Genomic DNA, 18,373 nt, shown 5'->3' with positions numbered 1-18,373 from the left:
GAGGTACTTCTCTTAACATTAGGAAAAGAAAAACTGCTCTGGTTTTAGCACTCACTGTATTCTGATCATTGATGCTTATATTTGACATGGAGTGAGAGTGGTTTATCTTCATTTTCTCTCTTGGCTAGGGCCAGTTGAATATTCTTCCTGCATCTGACACATGAATGTATAACGCAGTAAAGTGTTATTGACTTTATTACATTGGACGTCAGATTTGAGGGGTCCTGTGATGAGCACATGTCAGCTTCTGTCCTAAATGTTGAAATCAGAGTCATGTCTTTAGTGGTCACTTGGCATTAAGCTCCACACCAATGGAGTCAAAATCATTCCCGAACTGCTACAAAGGTGTAAGTCGTAGACCGTCCATCAGATCCCCTGCACGCGTGTAATACAGATTTGTGACTGTAAATCATGAGGCAGCCACAGAAGTTACATGAAAATTAATCTATATTAAAGTCAAGAAATATGTATCATAAAAATGATTAAATCCAGGGCACTTTAGGTCTGGAATTATCCTTTCATTATTCAGGAACAAATAAAATAAAAACCCAGAGGAGTGAATTTATTTTTCTGAAGCCCAAGGATTATTCATTAGCAGAATAAAGGCATAAACTGGGGCCTCTTGAATCCCAATGCTTTGGTCATCTGGAATCTGATTAAATAAAGCTTTCAGCTAAGATTTTTTTTAAAAACATAAAACTTTGGTTTGAAAAAACAATACAAAACAAAGAAACATTGAAATATAAGATACGAAGATATAAGCCAATTCTTAAGATATAATAAAAAGAAAACTACCAATTAGACTCCAAGGCCAGGATATAGTCAACATTCTTCTCTCTCTCTAGCACCTTGTTACTGAGATAATCAAGACCGGCAAAAAGGAGATCAAATATGACATTCACTTGTTCTTCTTCATAGCTCAGAATATCTGCTTTTTGTTTAATGCATGTCTTTTAGCTGGGAGAGGCTGCTAAGCCATTTATTGACTGTGTGTTCAGACAGTTGTGCTGAGTTCTGATGACACAGTCCTTCCCAAGTCATCCACCTTTGTCTGTCTTTCTTAACTATATATCTGTGCACATTTTTTGATTTTATTTGTTGTAATTTTAAAAATGCAAGGTAATAAAGATATAGAATTTTCTAGTATATAAAACGTTGTTTCTCACTTAGTATCAAATCCTGTGCAATAGGGACCAGTGTTCTATGGTTGTCTTACTCATGAAGGATCTGAGGCTCATAGATTGTGGTTTGACACAAATGACAAACCCACTAAATGACAAAGCACGTAACAGGGATTTCTGACTCAGAAACCAGTGGTTTTCCTAGTGGAGTCTTCATACATTGCTGGTGGGAAAATTAAACAATGCAGCACAATTTGACAGTTTCTTTAAAAGTTAAATATGTGTTTATTAGATGACATAGTAAGTATGTGCCCAAGCAAAATGAGACATATATTCACACAAAAACCTGTGTGAAAATGTTCATGAGAGCGTTGTTTGTATGGGCAAACACTGTAACCAACCCAAAAGTTTATCAACTTGGTAAATGGATAAACAAAATATGTATATTTGTGCAGTAGAATACAAATCAACAATAAAACAGCCAAATTCTGATGTATGCTACAAAATGAATGAACCCCAAAAACATTATTGTATGAGTCCACTTATATGAAATGTCCAGAACAGACAAATTTATAGATACAAACTGAAGATTATGTGGTGCTGAGAATGGGACGAGATTACACCAAATGGGCTCCAGAGAATTTTTAGGGGATGATGGAAATGATCTAAAACTGAATTATAGTGATTATTCTCCAACTCTGCAAATTCATTACAAATCTTTGAATTTTGTACTTATAATAGGTATATTTTAAGAATATATACTATACCCCCCCAAAATGAGAGGGGGACAGAGAGAGAGGGAGGGAGGGAAAAAGGGAGGGAAAGAGAAACAGAGACAGATAGACACTCAGAGGGTATTACCAACCCGAGGAGCCATGGGAGCCATTTCTAGATGTAATCTAATCCTCTTAACTTTACCGTACTAAGGATGATGTTGATTGGTTCATGGGAAGAAAGTTTCAGGAACATGATTATTTTACGGGTGACAGAAACAAGGGAATTTTAAAGAATTGTAAAAACATTTAACCCGTGATTCCATTTATGTATTAAATTCATAGATAATTGTTCAGAAACTCTTTTGCTTGAAACAATGCATCTCAACTTTCTTTTTTTTTTAATAAATTTATTTATTTATTTATCTATTTATTTATTTATTTATTTTTGGCTGTGTTGGGTCTTCCTTGCGGTGCGTGGGCTTTTCACTGCGGTGGCTTCTCTTATTGTGGAGCACGGGCTCTAGGCGCGCTGGCTTCAGTAGTTGTGGCTGGTGGGCTCTAGAGCGCAGGCTCAGTAGTTGTGGCGCACGGGCTTAGTTGCTCTGTGGCATGTGGGATCTTCCCGGACCAGGGATCGAACCCGTGTCCCTTTCATTGGCAGGTGGATTCTTAACCACTGCGCTACCAGGGATGTCCTCGGCTGTCTTTTTGGACTGAAAAAAAAATGTGGAAAGCTTCATATAGTTGAATATAATCTTCAACCACTTCTTATATGCCTATCTCAACACTTAAAATGAAGGAAGGTGAAAAGGGAAATACGATGAGAGAAGAGATTTTATTCAACTAATTATTTTCACCTGGTACATTTTGGTTCAGTAAAAGTCAAGATTTGATCAATATTTTGTATGTGTATACATATATATATTATATAATATAATAGACATATGGTCCTATATAATGATAATTAATATTCAACATGGTAATTTTTGAAGTATCATAAGAAATATATCAATGCTTACTTTTACTCCAGTCAAAACTGCAGTCTAATATTTATTTTAGAGAAATGCTTACCTTATATGTTTGAAATAGATTATGAGTTAATCAGAAAACTCAATCAGTATCTAATGTCACTCCACTTTCCTCCCTAGTTAAATAGTTAAATCAGAAGATTTGATAAATTTGGTGATTTCTAGGGCAAAATAGTGCATTTTAACTTAATGACCAGTGGGGACCTACTGACTCACTGAGGAGTCCACATGTTTTTCTGAATTTTAGCCTTGCCATGGATGTCATCATGGCAGTTGTGACTACATTCACTACAGCACTAAGACTACATTCCTATATTGATAATGTTGTTAAATATTTAACTTCTCTCTCATTAATTTCAACATCTAAATTTTAAAACTACCTAGGAAAATAAAATTTTAAGACCTCAACATTATGATTTATTTAGGCTTGTTTTCTTTTGTCTTGGAGAGTGGAAACTGAGATGTCCTCAGAGGGACAAACCACAATCAAAGTGTATTGAGTGAGCATTGTGGCTTCAGTGTGTGTGTGTGTATGTGTGTGTGTGTGTGTGTGTGTGTGTGTAATCAAGCTCTCTAGTGATTAATTACATGCCAGTTTTGGGCATTTCTAGAATGTTGAGACTTGTGGAATTATCAGGCATATTGAAATAAACTATGATATAGAGGACTGGTAAAAAGAAAAATAACTTTCTAAAATGAAAAGAGATGAGGTGTATTTGTACTATGCTTACTTTACATATATGTAGCCTCTCTACAAATCTATTACTTGTGTTCCTATTTTAATTGAATATATGAACATCTTTGTTCAAATCACTGTGCTAGATGATGTGGATATAAAACAGAATAGAATATGGAATTTGTCCTCAAGGATAGAAAATAACATTAATTTTTTTTCTTTCTTCTTAGCATATAGCAATAAATGCAGTAATTTCCCTTTTTAAAATTAGTAATCATGGTATTCATTTGAATATTCAATGGTGATAAGAGTTTCAAATTTTAGCCTTATAAGGACTTTCTAGTGACTGATATAATAGGTTTCAGAGGCTCATTAACTCTACCTGGTGTCCACATACGTAATCACACACTCTGTTGTATGAATGGATTACATTTTTCATAACGACCTGAAAATATAAAACCTGCCTTTCTCTCCCTATTAATTATTCTCTTTTGGCACATAAGTAGAAGAGACATAATGCAGTACCAGGAGTTTTATCTATTTGAGCTCAAGTAATATCTCCCAAGGTGACATTCCATAGCTCAAGAGGCAGTCTTCTTGGTTTTGTGTTTGAAAACACACTTATTTAGATCGAGATTTAAGATGGTACTTTTTTTGGCAGGAATTTTAAAATGCTTAACATACATACATTTAATCATTTCTTTTTACAAGTATATTCAGGCTTCTGAAGTTCTCTAACGAGCTCTTGTTTTTGGCCAGTTGCCTGTACATTTCTCTAGGAAATTTGCATCATTGTGACAAAGTGGTAGTTACCTGTGTCCTTACTGTTAGATTCTGGGTCTCTCTCATGGTACCCTCTCAGAATCCTGGGAAGTGGCAAAAGAAAGTCACTGCAAGGTTGCAGTGAACACAAATTTGACTTGGCCACTGCTAGGTTTTGTGAATGGGAAGAAAGAGTTGTGTACCGTGAGCAACTGCAGTGGTGTCGCATGGATTTGATCAGGAGATATTCCCTGGCCCAACCAAAGTCTGCTTATACATGGGATTAACCCCACATGAGAGTGGGAACCTCTCACATAGTGAGGTAGGGAAGTGACCATTTCAGATTAAATTTCAGAGTTATGGGGGATTAACTGTAGAGCACATTCTGACTACAGATCCAAAGGAAATATGAAATCAAATCCAATAGAGATGTACTCATGAATGCAAATTTCATTATTTAACCAATTTTTATTGATTAGCCCCTCTCTGCCTTCTGTATCAGGAGGATGAAAAGGTGAACAAAATGAATGTGTCCTTATGTCTTGTCATCTCAAAAACCCCAAATACCCTGAAACATTATAGTAATTATTTGTTTGTTTGTTTTGTTTTTCAGTAAAATTTACAACGCAGTGACTAAAAGGGAACTTCTTGGAGTAGTTGAGATGTCTCACTCCCTCCTTTCCTTTATCTCTCCCTCCCTCTTCCTTTCTTTCAACTACACAAGCAAAAAGCATTCTTTGGTAAAGAAATGTCCTTTCCTGTTGGCCTCTCAGACCCCATGTTACTTCATTTTATTCATTTATATCTTTCAGGAATTGAATAGTATTTTGAGAATTTCACACCTTGCTTTACTTTACTGCTTTTCTACTAAAGAATTGAGATTTTAGCTATCCACAGAGACACCTCAAACTCAACATGTTCAAAGTTGATTCACTATTATTCCTCGCTAACTCTTTCTGCTGTTTTCCAAACTATAAGAATGATAGCATCACCTGCCAATCATGTAGAACTCCTCCATGACTCCCTTTCCTGATCCCTTACATCCAGATGGCATCCAATTTCAGTCAGCTCTACCTCCTTACCACTTCCTCATCTCGTTCCCTTGTAGTCATCCTCTTGTTTCCACCTTAATTCAGACTTCATTCATCTTTTGCCTAGCCTACTTCTTCTTCTATGTGTTCTCATTAAAATCTTGTCTCTCTTCAACCCATATACCTTGCAGGAGTAAGTTGATAATGCACATATCAAATCAGTTGTATCAGTTCCTGATTTAATCTTCTTTTCCTGACTTCTCATTGCCTACTAGATTATAATCCAAATTCCTTGGTATGACATACAAGGTCCCGCATTATAGGGAGTCTGCCCACCACTTCAACAATTACAAAACCTTACCATATTTAATAGTTTGGTCCCTGATATGGACTGAATGTTGGTGTTCCTACAGAATTCACCTATCCTAACCCTCCAATGTGATGGCATTAGGAAGTGGGACCTTTGGGAGTTAATTAAGTCATGAGGGTGGGGCCTCATGAATGGGATTAGTGCCCTTATAAAAAGAGACAAGAGAACTGCTCTCTCTATCTCTCTGCTCTTTGCCATGTAAGGAGAGACTGAGACAGTCATCTGCAAACCAGGAAGTGGGCTCTCACTTGATGCCAGTTGTGATGGTACCTTGATCTTGGACCTTCCAACCTCCAGAACTGTGAGAAATAAATGTTTGTTGTTTAAGCCACCCAGCCTATGGTAATTTGTTATAGCAGCTTGAACTGATTAAGATGATCTCTAAACTATGATAAGTTGTCTAACTCCTTTGTATTGTTGTTCAAGCTATTTCCTCTACCTTGAATGGCCTTCAAGGTAGATTAGTTCCAGACAGGTGTAATAACTCCACTATAAACCACATTTGGAAATTATTCATATTCCTCTGAGAGAGAATTGAATGCTTTCTTATGCCTCCAACAGCATCCTATTTCTATCTATCTTGTAATTTCTTTGAGGACAACATCTGTAACTGATTCATCTTTGAGATTCTTATACCCAGCTTTGCATCTGACACATGGTAAATGCCAAACCTTGGCAAGGTACTGATAGCTATTTGCATTTTATGTGATTCATTTAGGCTGAAAGAATTAGGATGCTTCAAGTGTTTCAATACCAAGCTTTCAAGATCAGTGAACTCCAAAAGAGATACTTGAAGAATCAGTTTCTGAGTTTTTTAGAATGGAAAGAACGTAGGTAGAAAATCATAAAACTGTTGGCAGCCATCTCTTTAAATATGTAGGAGTGATTTCTTTTTTTTTTTTAATGTTTTTATTGGAGTATAATTGCTTTATAGTGGTGTGTTAGTTTCTGCTTTATAACAAAGTAGATCAGTAATACATATACATATATCCCCATATCTCTTCCCTCTTGTATCTCCCTCCCTCCCACCCTCCCTATCCCACCCTTCTAGCTGGTCACAAAACACCGAGCTGATCTCCCTGTGCTATGCAGCTGCTTCCCACTAGCTATCTATTTTACATTTGGTAGTGTATATATGTCCATATATACGCCACCACTCTCTCACTTTCTCCCAGCTTACCCTTCCCCATACCCGTGTTCTCAAGTCCATTCTCTAGTAGGTCTGCATCTTTATTCACATCTTGCCCCTAGGTTCTTCATAACCTTTTTTTTTTTTTTTTGGTTCCATATATATGTGTTAGCATACGGTATTTGTTTTTCTCTTTCTGACTTCCTTCACTCTGTATGACGGACTCTAGATCCATCCACCTCACTACAAATAACTCATATTCGTTCCTTTATATGGCTGAGTAATATTCCATTGTATATAAATGCCACATCTTCTTTATCCATTCATGTGTTGATGGACACTTAGGTTGCTTCCATGTCCTGGCTATTGTAAATACAGCTGCAATGAACATTGTGGTACATGACTCTTTTTGAATTATGGTTTTCTCAGGGTGCATGCCCAGTAGTGGGATTGCTGCATTGTATGGTAGTTCTATTTTTAGTTTTTTAAGGAACCTCCATACTGTTCTCCATAGTGGCTGTATCAATTTACATTCCCACCAACAGTGCAAGAGGGTTCCATTTTCTCCACATAGTCTCCAGCATTTGTTGTTTGTGGATTTTCTGATGATGCCTGTTCTAACTGGGAGAGGTGATACCTTATCGTAGTTTTGATTTTCATTTCTCTAATAATTAGTGATGCCGAGCAGCTTTTCATGTGCCTCTTGGCCATCTGTATGTCTTATTTGGAGGAAGTCTGTTTAAGTCTTCTGCCCATTTTTGGGTTGGGTTGTTTGTTTTTTTAATATTGAGCTGCATGAGCTGTTTATATAGTTTGGAGATTAATGCTTTGTCCGTTGATTCGTTTGCAACTATTTTCTCCCATTCTGAGGGTTGTCTTTTCATCTTGTTTATAGTTTCCATTGCTGTGCTGTCCCATTTGTTTATTTTTATTTCCATTACTCTAGGAGGTGGGTTCTAAAACAATCTCGCTGTGATTTATGTCAAAGAAGGTTCTTCCTATGTTTTCCTCTAAGAGTTTTATAGCGTCCGGTCTTACATTTAGGTCTTTAATCCATTTTGAGTTTATTTGTGTGTATGGTGTTAGGGAGTGTTCTAATTTCATTCTTTTACATGTAGCTGTCCAGTTTTCCCAGCACCACTTATTGAAGAGACTGTCTTTTCTCCATTGTATATCCTTGCCTCCTTTGTCATAGATTAGTTGACCATAGGTGCGTGGGTTTATCTCTGGGCTTTCTATCTTGTTCCATTGATCTGTATGTCTGTTTTTGTGCCAGTACCATATTATCTTTATTACTGTACCTTTGTAGTATAGTCTGAAGTCAGGGAGTCTGATTCCTCCAGCTCCGCTTTTTTCCCTCAAGATTGCTTTGGCTATTTGGGGTCTTTTGTGTCTCCATACAAATTTTAAGATTTTTTGTTCTAGTTCTGTAAAAAATGCCACTGGTGATTTGATAGGTATTGCATTGAATCTGTAGATTGTTTTGTGTAATATAGTCATTTTCACAATATTGATTTTTCCAATCCAAGAACATGGTATATCTCTCCCTCTGTTTTTTCGTCTTTGAAAAGACGTCATCAGTGTCTTATACTTTTCTGAGTATAGGTCTTTTACCTCCTTATGTAGGTTTATTCCTAGCTATATTATTCTTTATGTTGCAGTGATAAATGAGATTGTTTCCTTAATTTCTCCTTCTGATCTTTCATTGTTAGTGTATAGGAATACAAGTGATTTCTGTGCATTAATTTTGCATCCTGTAACTTTACCAAATTCATTGATTAGCTCCAGTAGTTTTCTGGTGGCATCTTTAGGATTATCTATGTATAGTGTCATGTCATCTGCAAACAGTGACAGTTGTAATTCTTCTTTTCCAATTTGTATTCCTTTTATTTCTTTTTCTTCTCTGATTGCTGTGGCTAGGACTTCCAAAACTATGTTGCATAGTAGTGGTGAGATTGGACATCCTTGTCTTGTTCCTGATATTAGAAGAAATGCTTTCAGTTTTTGACCATTGAGAATGATGTTTTGCTGTGGGTTTGTCGTATATGGCCTTTAGTATGTTGAGGTAGGTTCCCTCTATGCCCACTTTCTGGAGAGCTTTTATCATAAATCAGTGTTGAATTTTGTCAAAAGCTTTTTCTACATCTGTTGAGATGATTATATGGTTTTTATTTTTCAGTTTGTTAATATGGTGTATTGCATTGATGGATTTGCATATATTGAAGAATCCTTGCATCCCTTGGATGAATCCCACTTGATCATGGTGTATGATCCTTTTAATGTGTTGTTGGATTCTGTTTGCTAGTATTTTATTGAGGATTTTTGTATCTATATTCATCAGTGATATTGGTCTGTAATTTTCTCTTTTTTAGTATCTTCATCTGGTTTTGGTATCAGGGTGATGGTGGCCTCATAGAACGAGTTTGGGAGTGTTCCTTCTTCTGCAACTTTTTGGAAGAATTTGAGAAGAAGGATGGGTGTCAGCTCTTCCCTAAACACTTGACAGAATTCACCGTGAAGCTATCTGGTCCTGGACTTTTGTTTGAAGATTTTTAATCACAGTTTCATTACTTGTGATTGGTTAATTCATATTTTCTATTTCTTCCTGGTTCAGTCTTGGAAGGCTATACCTCTCTAAAAATTTTTCCATTTCTTCCATGTTGTTCATTTTATTGACATAGAGTTGCTTATAGTATTCTCTTATGATGCTTTGTATTTGTGCAGCGTCCATAGTAACTTCTCCTTTATCATTTCCAATTTTATTGATTTGAGTCCTCTCCCTCTTTTCCTTGATGAGTCTGGCTAAAGGTTTATCAATTTTGTTTATCTTATTAAAGAATCAGCTTTTAGTTTTATTGATCTTGGCTGTTCTTTCTTTCTGTTTCTTTTATTTCTGCTCTGATCTTTATGATTTCTTTCCTTCTACTAACTTTGGGTTTTGTTTGTTCTTCTTCCTCTAGTTCCTTTAAGTGTAAGGTTAGATTGCTTATTTGAGATTTTTCTTGTTTCTTGAGGTAGGATGGTATTGCTATAAACTGCCCTCTTAGAACTGCTTTTGCTGCCTCCCATAAGTTTTGGATCGCCGTGTTTTCGTTGTCATTTGTCTCTAGGTATCTTTTGATTTCCTCTTTGATTTCTTCAGTGATCTCTTGCTTATATTGCAGCACATTGTTTATCCACCATGTGTTTGTGTTTTTTACGGTTTTTTCCCTGTAATTTATTTCTAATCTCATAGTGTTGTGGTCAGAAAAGATGCTTGATATGATTTCAATTTTCTTAAATTTACCGAGGCTTGATTTGTGACCCAAGGTGTGATCTGTCCTGGAGAATGTTTCATGTGCACTTGAGAAGAAAGTGTAATCTGCTGTTTTTGGATGGAATGTCCTATAAATATCAATTAAATCTATTTGGTCTATCTTCACTATCATTATTCTGAATTCTTTTTCTGGAATGTTGCCGATCTCCACTTCTTTTAGTTGTTTTTCTGGGGTTTTATCTTGCTCTTTCACCTGGTACACATTCCTCTGACTTTTCATTTTGTCTATCTTTCTGTGAATGTGGTTTTCATTCCACAGGCTGCAGAATTGTAGTTCTTCTTTCTTCTGCTGCCTGCTCTCTGGTGGATGGGGCTATGTTAAGAGGCTTGTGCAAGTTTCCTGATGTGAGGGACTGGTGGTGGGTAGAGCTGGGTGTTGCTCTAGTGGGCAGAGCTCAGTAAAACTTTAATGTGTTTGTCTCCTGGGTGAGGCTGAGTTCCCTCCCTACTGGTTGTTTGGCATGAGGCTACCCAGCACTGGCGCCTACAGGCTCTTTGCTGGGGCTAATGGTGGACTCAGGATGGCTCATGCCAAGGAGTACTTCCCAGAACTTCTGCTGCCAGTGTCCTTGTCCCCACAGTGAGCCACAGCTGCCCCCCACCTCTGCAGGAGACCCTTCAACACCAGCAGGTACGTCTGGTTCAGTCTTCTATGGGGTCACTGCTCCTTCCCCGGGTCCTGATGTGCACATTACTTTGTGTGTGCCCTCCAAGCATGGAGTCTCTGTTTCCTCCTGTCCTGTCAAAGTCCTGCAGTCAAATCCCACTAGCCTTCAAAGTCTGATTCTCTGGTAACTCCTTCTCCCGTTGCTGGACCCCCATGTTGGGAAGCCTGACATAGGGCTCAGAACCTTCACTCCAGTGGGTGAACTTCTGTGGTATACTTGTTCTTCAGTTTGTGAGTCACCCACCCAGCGGTTATGGGATTTGATTTTATTGTGATTGCACCCCTCCTACCATCTCATTGTGGCTTCTCCTTTGTCTTTGGATGTGGGGTATCTTTTTTGGTGAGTTCCAGTGTCTTCCTGTCAAGTGACTGATCAGCAGTTAGCTGTGATTCTGCTGCTCTCGCAAGAGGGAGTAAGTGCACGTCCCTCTACCGAGACTAGATTCTGATACTCACTACTCTTCTGGGATTTATTGAACTGGACTGCCTGCATTTTAATGTGGCCAACTGAAGAACACAAGACATTTTTAATGCAGTTTTAAAAATGATTATTGAATAATGATACTTGAGTGTTTACTTTTGACTTCTGTAGTAAGTGTCATTATGTAGAACAGTTTGTACCCAGGCAGAGCCTTGTGAAACAAAGATTGTAAACCTTAGCAATCAGGATAGATTATAAACATAAACTGAGACAGCAGAATCATGGCCTTATCTGAATGCTGTGTTCCAGTTCTGCTCAGTGGATGTTGGAAGAATTTAAATGAGGAGGAGAATCAAGAAAATTATGTAAAGAAAAAAGAAATATAAATTTATTTTGTTTTAAATTAGAAGGGTGTAAAGAAAGACTAAATCTATTTTCAAATTAAAATTATTCTAAAGTAAGTTTTGTTTTGTTTTGTTTTTTTTAAGAGCAATGTCCAGGAGTTTTTTTTTATTGTTTGACTAACAGAACGAAACCAGGCAGAGAAGTCCATAAGGAAACGATGGTCATACTTCATTGCTGCTTGCCATTTGGTCCTTCATCTTCCTAGCACTTACTGTATTTCCTTTGGAAGATTTTAGACATTTATTTAATCACAAATGCAATCCAAGTATGAATAAATAAATGTATTATCTTTTAGGAACCCCCACCCCCATGTTCCTTTAAATAGAAGAAGATGCTAAATGTCTCTTCATAGTTTGTTTGGCCATAGTTGTCCCACCTATAGTTTGAAAAACAGTCTGAAATCCTTTCCTGATTCCATTAAAGAAATCCTGGGAAAGAAGTTCTATTGATATTGTCCATAGTCTTCAAAAGGTGAGGATGGTAACTGGGCTGAAGGCTACTGCAAGGGGTCTTCAGGAAATGGAGGATAATTGGGAAATTGGGCAGAGGCAAATCTTGTCAAGGAGACACCAGCTCCTTCAATTAAAGCCCAGAGAATGCCACCCATCGCAGCTGACCCAACCATGGCCACTGGTCTGTTTCTTGCTGTCAGTATGGCTCCTGTTAAGGCACCGCTCATGGTCGAGTTCCAGGGATCTTCTTTCCCTCTGACTTGAACCATACTGCAGTCAGTCATGGAAAACAGACCTTCCCCAAACAGCAAAGCTACCTCTCAACTGCAGAGCCCTGGTTTTAATAGCTGTCAAACTCCTTCCTAGTCTGTGGTTTACTCCCACTGGAGAACTGCGAAAACCTTTGATTGCCATCACCTATGGTTCTCATCTTAAAGGCCCCACCACAGTCATCCACAATTTGCACGCATACTCTTGTACCTTGACTCCATGGTCAAAGTAAATTTTAAAATTCAGTTTAATCTAGGGACATTGTTGATTAAATTTTAGATGACAGTTTGGTATCTGACTGAGATGAAGAAACCACATGACGGATTTACTGGTTGCTGTTTTGTACTTTGTGATTTTAGCCCATAGTCAGTTTTAAAGATCTGCAAGTTAGAAGGTGCTGCCTCTCTACTACTGTGACTAAAACCTTTTTGACTTTAATTTTATCTCTGTTCAAAGAATTAACACCCTTTCAAAAGTTCTACAATCACATTGAAATTACTTTTAAAGAGAAGTTAGCTCTAGGTTTTACTTAAAAGACAGATTCTTAAACTTTTAGATATCAGTTAAGGTCTGTACATTTTATTGCATTTTATATGCATTGGATAAATTCAGTTTTAAAATGTGACAAATCTTGTTTGAAGGGAAAGAACCCTCACTGAGCAGAATTGTTGCACCCTAGTGTGTACTTTAATTTGGAATTTTCAGAATATGAATTTGTTTAGCATTGCCACAAACAAACAGAATGCTTATCTATACAAGTCCCCCATCCTAAAGAAGAACTTTGGATTTGGGTATCTATGCACAAACAGAAAGAGAGGATTTTCCTGTTAGTCCTTTGATATAATGTGGTTATTAGCTGCTTGATTTTATTTTATTAAATTTAAAAAATTTTCGGCCACACTGTGCAGTTATCAGGATCTTAGTTCCCCAACCAGGGATTGAACCTGTGCCCTCAGCAGTGAAAGCCCAGAGTCTTAACCACTGGACTGCCGGACAATTCCCTTAGCTGCTTCATTTTAAAACTTTATAGAAGAATGTGTTTTGGTGCAGACATGTTGGTAAATCTGTTTCTGTTGCCAAGAATACAAGAGGACAACCCAAATTTACATCGTGGTGAACCTCATTTATCATCCTGTCACTGCACCATCTTTTTCCAGTTTCATCCTGGACCAGGATTTCATGGCACAGAAAGAAACCTGGGCATCAAACCATAGCATATGAGCAAGTGGATGGCCCAAATGTTTGAGAGCATAAACATGCCTCTCTCACTGGGCACCAGTTGAGAGGGTTGAAGCCCATTCATTGTAATTGCAGTTCAGAGTAGAAGAAGAAACTGTGCCCAGATGAGAAACAATTTGAATGTTTGTGTGGATTTGGATTTTAATAGCTCTGTCACGTTCCATCACTGTTTGCTTGAGCATTTCCCTGATATGTTCTCCCAACACTGAGGCCATTTCTGCTTCTTTCTTGATATCACTCGTTGTTTTCAAAATGTGGTTTTCCATGCTCTCTTCTCCAAACAGTCTCAGTTAGGTTTGAAATTTAATAAATGGTCAGTAAAAATATAGCCCCCTAGGAGCTTAAGTCCTGAAATAATATTTGAGATGATTTAGTGTAATATTTACTTACTGTAACATTTTTCTGTCCTTTTTAGTTCTCACTCATCTGAAGATGCATCTCAGTCTTCGCTAAAATTTTATTCTTTTCAAAATTAATATTGATAGTGTCATTAATTTCTAAACCTGAAGGACACTAAGTACCATTTTTTTACATAAAGAAAAGACATACATGGAAGGAGTTTGTAATGTTGAGCCATGAACGAGTGATAAATATAGTCTGTGAATGAGACTGTACAGGACGACACTACTGTCATGAGACAGAGAGTGTGCCTTACATAAGGGCAAAACTGCTGGTCTTCCAGTGACACATTCACCACTGTGATCGGGTGTGACAAAGAGGTGGACATGGCAAACTTTGAGACATACGCTAATAACACACTACCCAGAGATATCTAGGGTGGGTACCTACTGTGATATCATCAACTGGAAATGTGCACTTTGGTACTGTCATAGAATGTTGGCATAACCCTGCTGTTTGTATCTAGCTGTTTAAGACATTGAGAACGAAGCAGTGAATCTTACTAAGGGAGAAAACAAAGTGATGCAATCAAAATGAAAAGTTATTTCAGATACTATTGCTGGTTGCTAATTGTTATAGGTCATCCTATCACAAATTTAGTATATAGTATATATACATATATTTGTTCATTTCACTTTTGATAATGTTACCTTATTCAACATATTTAAAATTTAATCCACCAAAATTCCTTCCAGAAGAGTCTCCTTGCTTATTATTTTAATGCCCTTATGATATATCATTGTAACTACAATAAAATTAATTAAACAAGGAGTCTATTAGACTGAGGTGGCTCTGATGCCTCGGCAGCCTACTAAGCAAGCCAAAACCTAAGCCAGAATCAATGCACCAGAATCCAAAAAAAACCCAAAAGAACAACCGATCACAAGGAGCCCGCTTTTCCAAATAGGGCAACTGCTTAAGTATAGCCAATCGAATAACGTATTTGTTTTTCTTCTGCGTCTTCTCTATGAAAACCTTTTCCCTAGCTTCTGTCATCAGGGAGCTCCTAACCATTTTTGGTTTGGTGCTGTCCAATTTGAATCGGCTTGCATAAATAAACCTTTGAAAAAAAATTTTATGTGCCTCAGTTTACCTTTTAACACTACCTATACCTCTAATACAAAAGGAACCTTTTCCTGAGAGCTTTCAACTTTTTCTCTTTCACCTGGGAGGTAGATCTCTCTGTTTTGTCCTTATAAGTTATAAAGAACCTATGAGTGTTGGTGTCTATCCATTACCATAATAGAATCTTAGCATTAATATTTATTGGTGGGCATTCCCAATTTACAAAATCCAAAATTTATTTTCATAACCTAGCTTACAGTGAGTGTATTAAATGAGTACAAGTTTTAGTGGCTTGTTGGTTTAATAGGCTCAATTAGTAGAAAAGGATAACTGGATAGCTGTCAAAAGCATCTTACCTTAAGGGTTAGAATGGGGAAGTAATATGCCTTACTACTCAGAAATTCTTTTATTAATATCTTAGTAATCTCCTTCATGACATCACTTATTCCCATTTCATTTCTTCTCTTTGGGTATCTCCTTTGACTCTCCTAAAACAATATGGTTAATTTTATAGAGGGGATTCCTAATTTCATAAATTCTTTAAAATAGTATTGGGCAGTGTAGTGACCTGGCTTTTCTCACCTCTTCAGTCTCTCTTCCCACCATTGCTTCGAAGAAGTTTGCAATCCTACACATTGAAAACCACTTTCAGTTCCTGGAATGGACCATGGTTCTTTCAAGTTTTATGACTTTATTTATATTGTCCCTATTCTTGGAAATATTCTTATCCTCCTATTACAATGGGATAGCTTTCTGACATTCTTTGAAGGTTTAGTGAAACCATTATTTATTTATTTATTTTTTGGAGTTCTCTGGGTTTACTTCTTCTGGCCTGAGATAGGTACTCTTTCTATGTGCCTACTTAATGCTTACATATTTAATAATAGTCACCTTTTAGATGTTTTGATTCACTTACTATTCCAACAACCCTATTGAGTAAACAACTATAATTGTTATCAACCTCTTCTTATACATGAGGAAACTGAAGCAAAAAACAAACTAGTACTTGCCTAAGGTCTTACAGCTAGTAAGTGACAGAATGAGTTTTGAAGACAAAAGGTCTAGTAGCATCACTATACAAACCAGCGCTGTCCAATAGAAATCTGAGTTACAAATGTGACGTAATTCATAAATTTTCTAAAGAATACATTGAAAAAGTAACTGGTGAAATTAACTGTGTTAATACATTTTGTTTAATACAATATATCCCAAATAACATTTCAAGCATAATCAGTACAGTATTAAAAATTAGTGTTAAAAATGAGGTATTTTATACTTTTGATACGAGGTCTTCAAAATGCAGTGTGTATTTTATACTTACAGGATATCTCAGTTTGGGCTAGTGTTTTAAAGTACATGTGGTTAATTTCTACCCTCAGTTGATAACCCAAGTCTTTACTCTTAATCACAGTACTGTACTTCTCTTTGTATGGAAATAGTTTTATTTGCCTGTATCTCCCATTGAACTCTGAACTCCTTAATGAGTGAGGATGTTTTGTATCTCTAGCACATAGAATAGGTATTTCCTGATACATAGTACAAACTTAATGAATATTTATTGAATTTTGTTGCTGAAGTACATTGTTAAGTTGAAATTTCAAGAGATTCAAAATAAATGACCAAATGCATACATTTGCCACTCTTGAGCAGATCATGAGAGAAAATTGAGACGACATCCAGGAAGACAGTTGTATCTTTCAGGACAACAGGATATATGTAAGGTTCCATTTTAAGAACGTATGTAAATGCTGAATTTCACTAAAATCATATTATAAAATAATAAATGAAAACATGGTCTAAAAGTGTCACAATTTTTTTTATTATTATAGAATACTGTGTTTTGTTACATTTTTTTAGTGAAAAAGGGGGTCAGAATTAACATTGTATCATCATGTTTGGTAAAATCATGAGTGGAATCATGCCTCATGCATTGTAGATACCTAATAAATACTTTCTAATCTGATTTTTTTGAGCCAGGGGTAGTAACATCAGTTCCTACAGGTATTTATTTATTTATTTGAAATCCGATCCAACTTGCCATCAGTTTGGACAAGCTGGGACAATTTCTCAAAATGAACTCCACTATAGTCAAATTGTTCTCCTCAAATGAAAGAAGCTTCCCTTGATGCTAGTCAAAGAGTGAGGGCTCCTTGACTCAGAACCAGATGCAAGCTTAATACCAGCCTTCCATTTCAGCTCAATTACATTCTTGGCAGCCTATGAGGCTCATGGGGTAAACTTTTTATAACAATTATCAATATCAGCCTATTTTTCAGAATGGGCAAGAATAAACTTCAGTAGCTCCAGGATGAGTTTTCAGTCTTCCAAACGTTCTCTCTGGCTAACTGCCATGGAGAATATTGTAGGAGCATAAAGAGTGCAGTTTTATGCAACACTCTAGAAATCAGTTAACTTTATGTTTAGTTAGATTGTGAAGATTTTATCAAGCTGAATTAACTATTTAATGCTGTTTTAGGGTACCGTTTCTTTTTGTGAGATAGGAAAATGGTCATTTTCTTGTGATATTTTATATACAGGACTGCAGCTGTGTGTGTGTGTGTGTGTGTGTGTGTGTGTGTGTGTGTGTATGAGTATTAACTAGCAATGTTTAGAGGTTGGCCTATCATTGACTGTGTCATAAAACTATCATGGATGAAAGAGAGAGAGCATCCTACTGATGGGCTACAGGCTCAGTAAGAACCCGGAACTTTTGGATGTGTTTATTGGGGTAGAAATTTTTGTTAGGAGTAGAATTGATATTCAGGGTGATTTGAAATGATACTACGTTCTTAACCCAGGAATGGCTAAATCCCGTCATTATCCAGCATTCTTTATATTTTGTAACATCAGGTACATCATTATACAAGGAACTATTAATTATAAACACACACTACTCTATTATTCACTGAATGTCCATAACCACAAAAGTGAAATTCTTTCTTCAATTGTAATAGGGCATTTAGATTTCTTTCAAAGTTTAAGTGAAAACTTTCCTTTCCTTAAAAATCTAAATTTTAACACCATGCTGCTCTAAAAACTAAAGCAAATATTTTATATAAAAGAGAAGAGGGTGAGAAGCCGTAAGTATCCTCTTGCCTCTCAGCCAGGCTTTAATGTGTTCAAGCCACGGAGGCAGGAATTAAAATAAGGCACCAGAGGGCTTCCCTGGTGGCGCAGCGGTTGAGAGTCCGCCTGCCGATGCAGGGGACATGGGTTCGTGCCCCGGTCTGGGAAGATCCCACATGCCGCAGAGCGGCTAGGCCCGTGAGCCATGGCCGCTGAGCCTGCGCATCCGGAGCCTGTGCT

At 37.0% G+C, this 18,373-nt stretch overlaps 1 protein-coding gene and 1 pseudogene across 12 annotated transcripts in view; one reads left to right on the top strand and one right to left on the bottom strand.

The window, feature by feature from the left end:
• DPP10 (dipeptidyl peptidase like 10) overlaps positions 1–18,373 on the top strand; it is a 1,275,593-nt gene that overhangs the window by 891,983 nt on the left and 365,237 nt on the right. The window lies entirely within an intron of this gene.
• LOC113607248 (mitochondrial import inner membrane translocase subunit Tim17-A pseudogene) lies at positions 12,085–15,016 on the bottom strand (annotated as a pseudogene).

Source organism: Aethalodelphis obliquidens, unplaced genomic scaffold (genome assembly GCF_003676395.1).
Source record: "Aethalodelphis obliquidens isolate GAN/ISIS:26980383/991018 unplaced genomic scaffold, ASM367639v1 scaffold47, whole genome shotgun sequence".
Classification (NCBI taxonomy): domain Eukaryota; kingdom Metazoa; phylum Chordata; class Mammalia; order Artiodactyla; family Delphinidae; genus Aethalodelphis; species Aethalodelphis obliquidens.
Note: the sequence above shows the minus strand (reverse complement) of the source record. Positions and strands in the feature narration are given on the sequence as shown.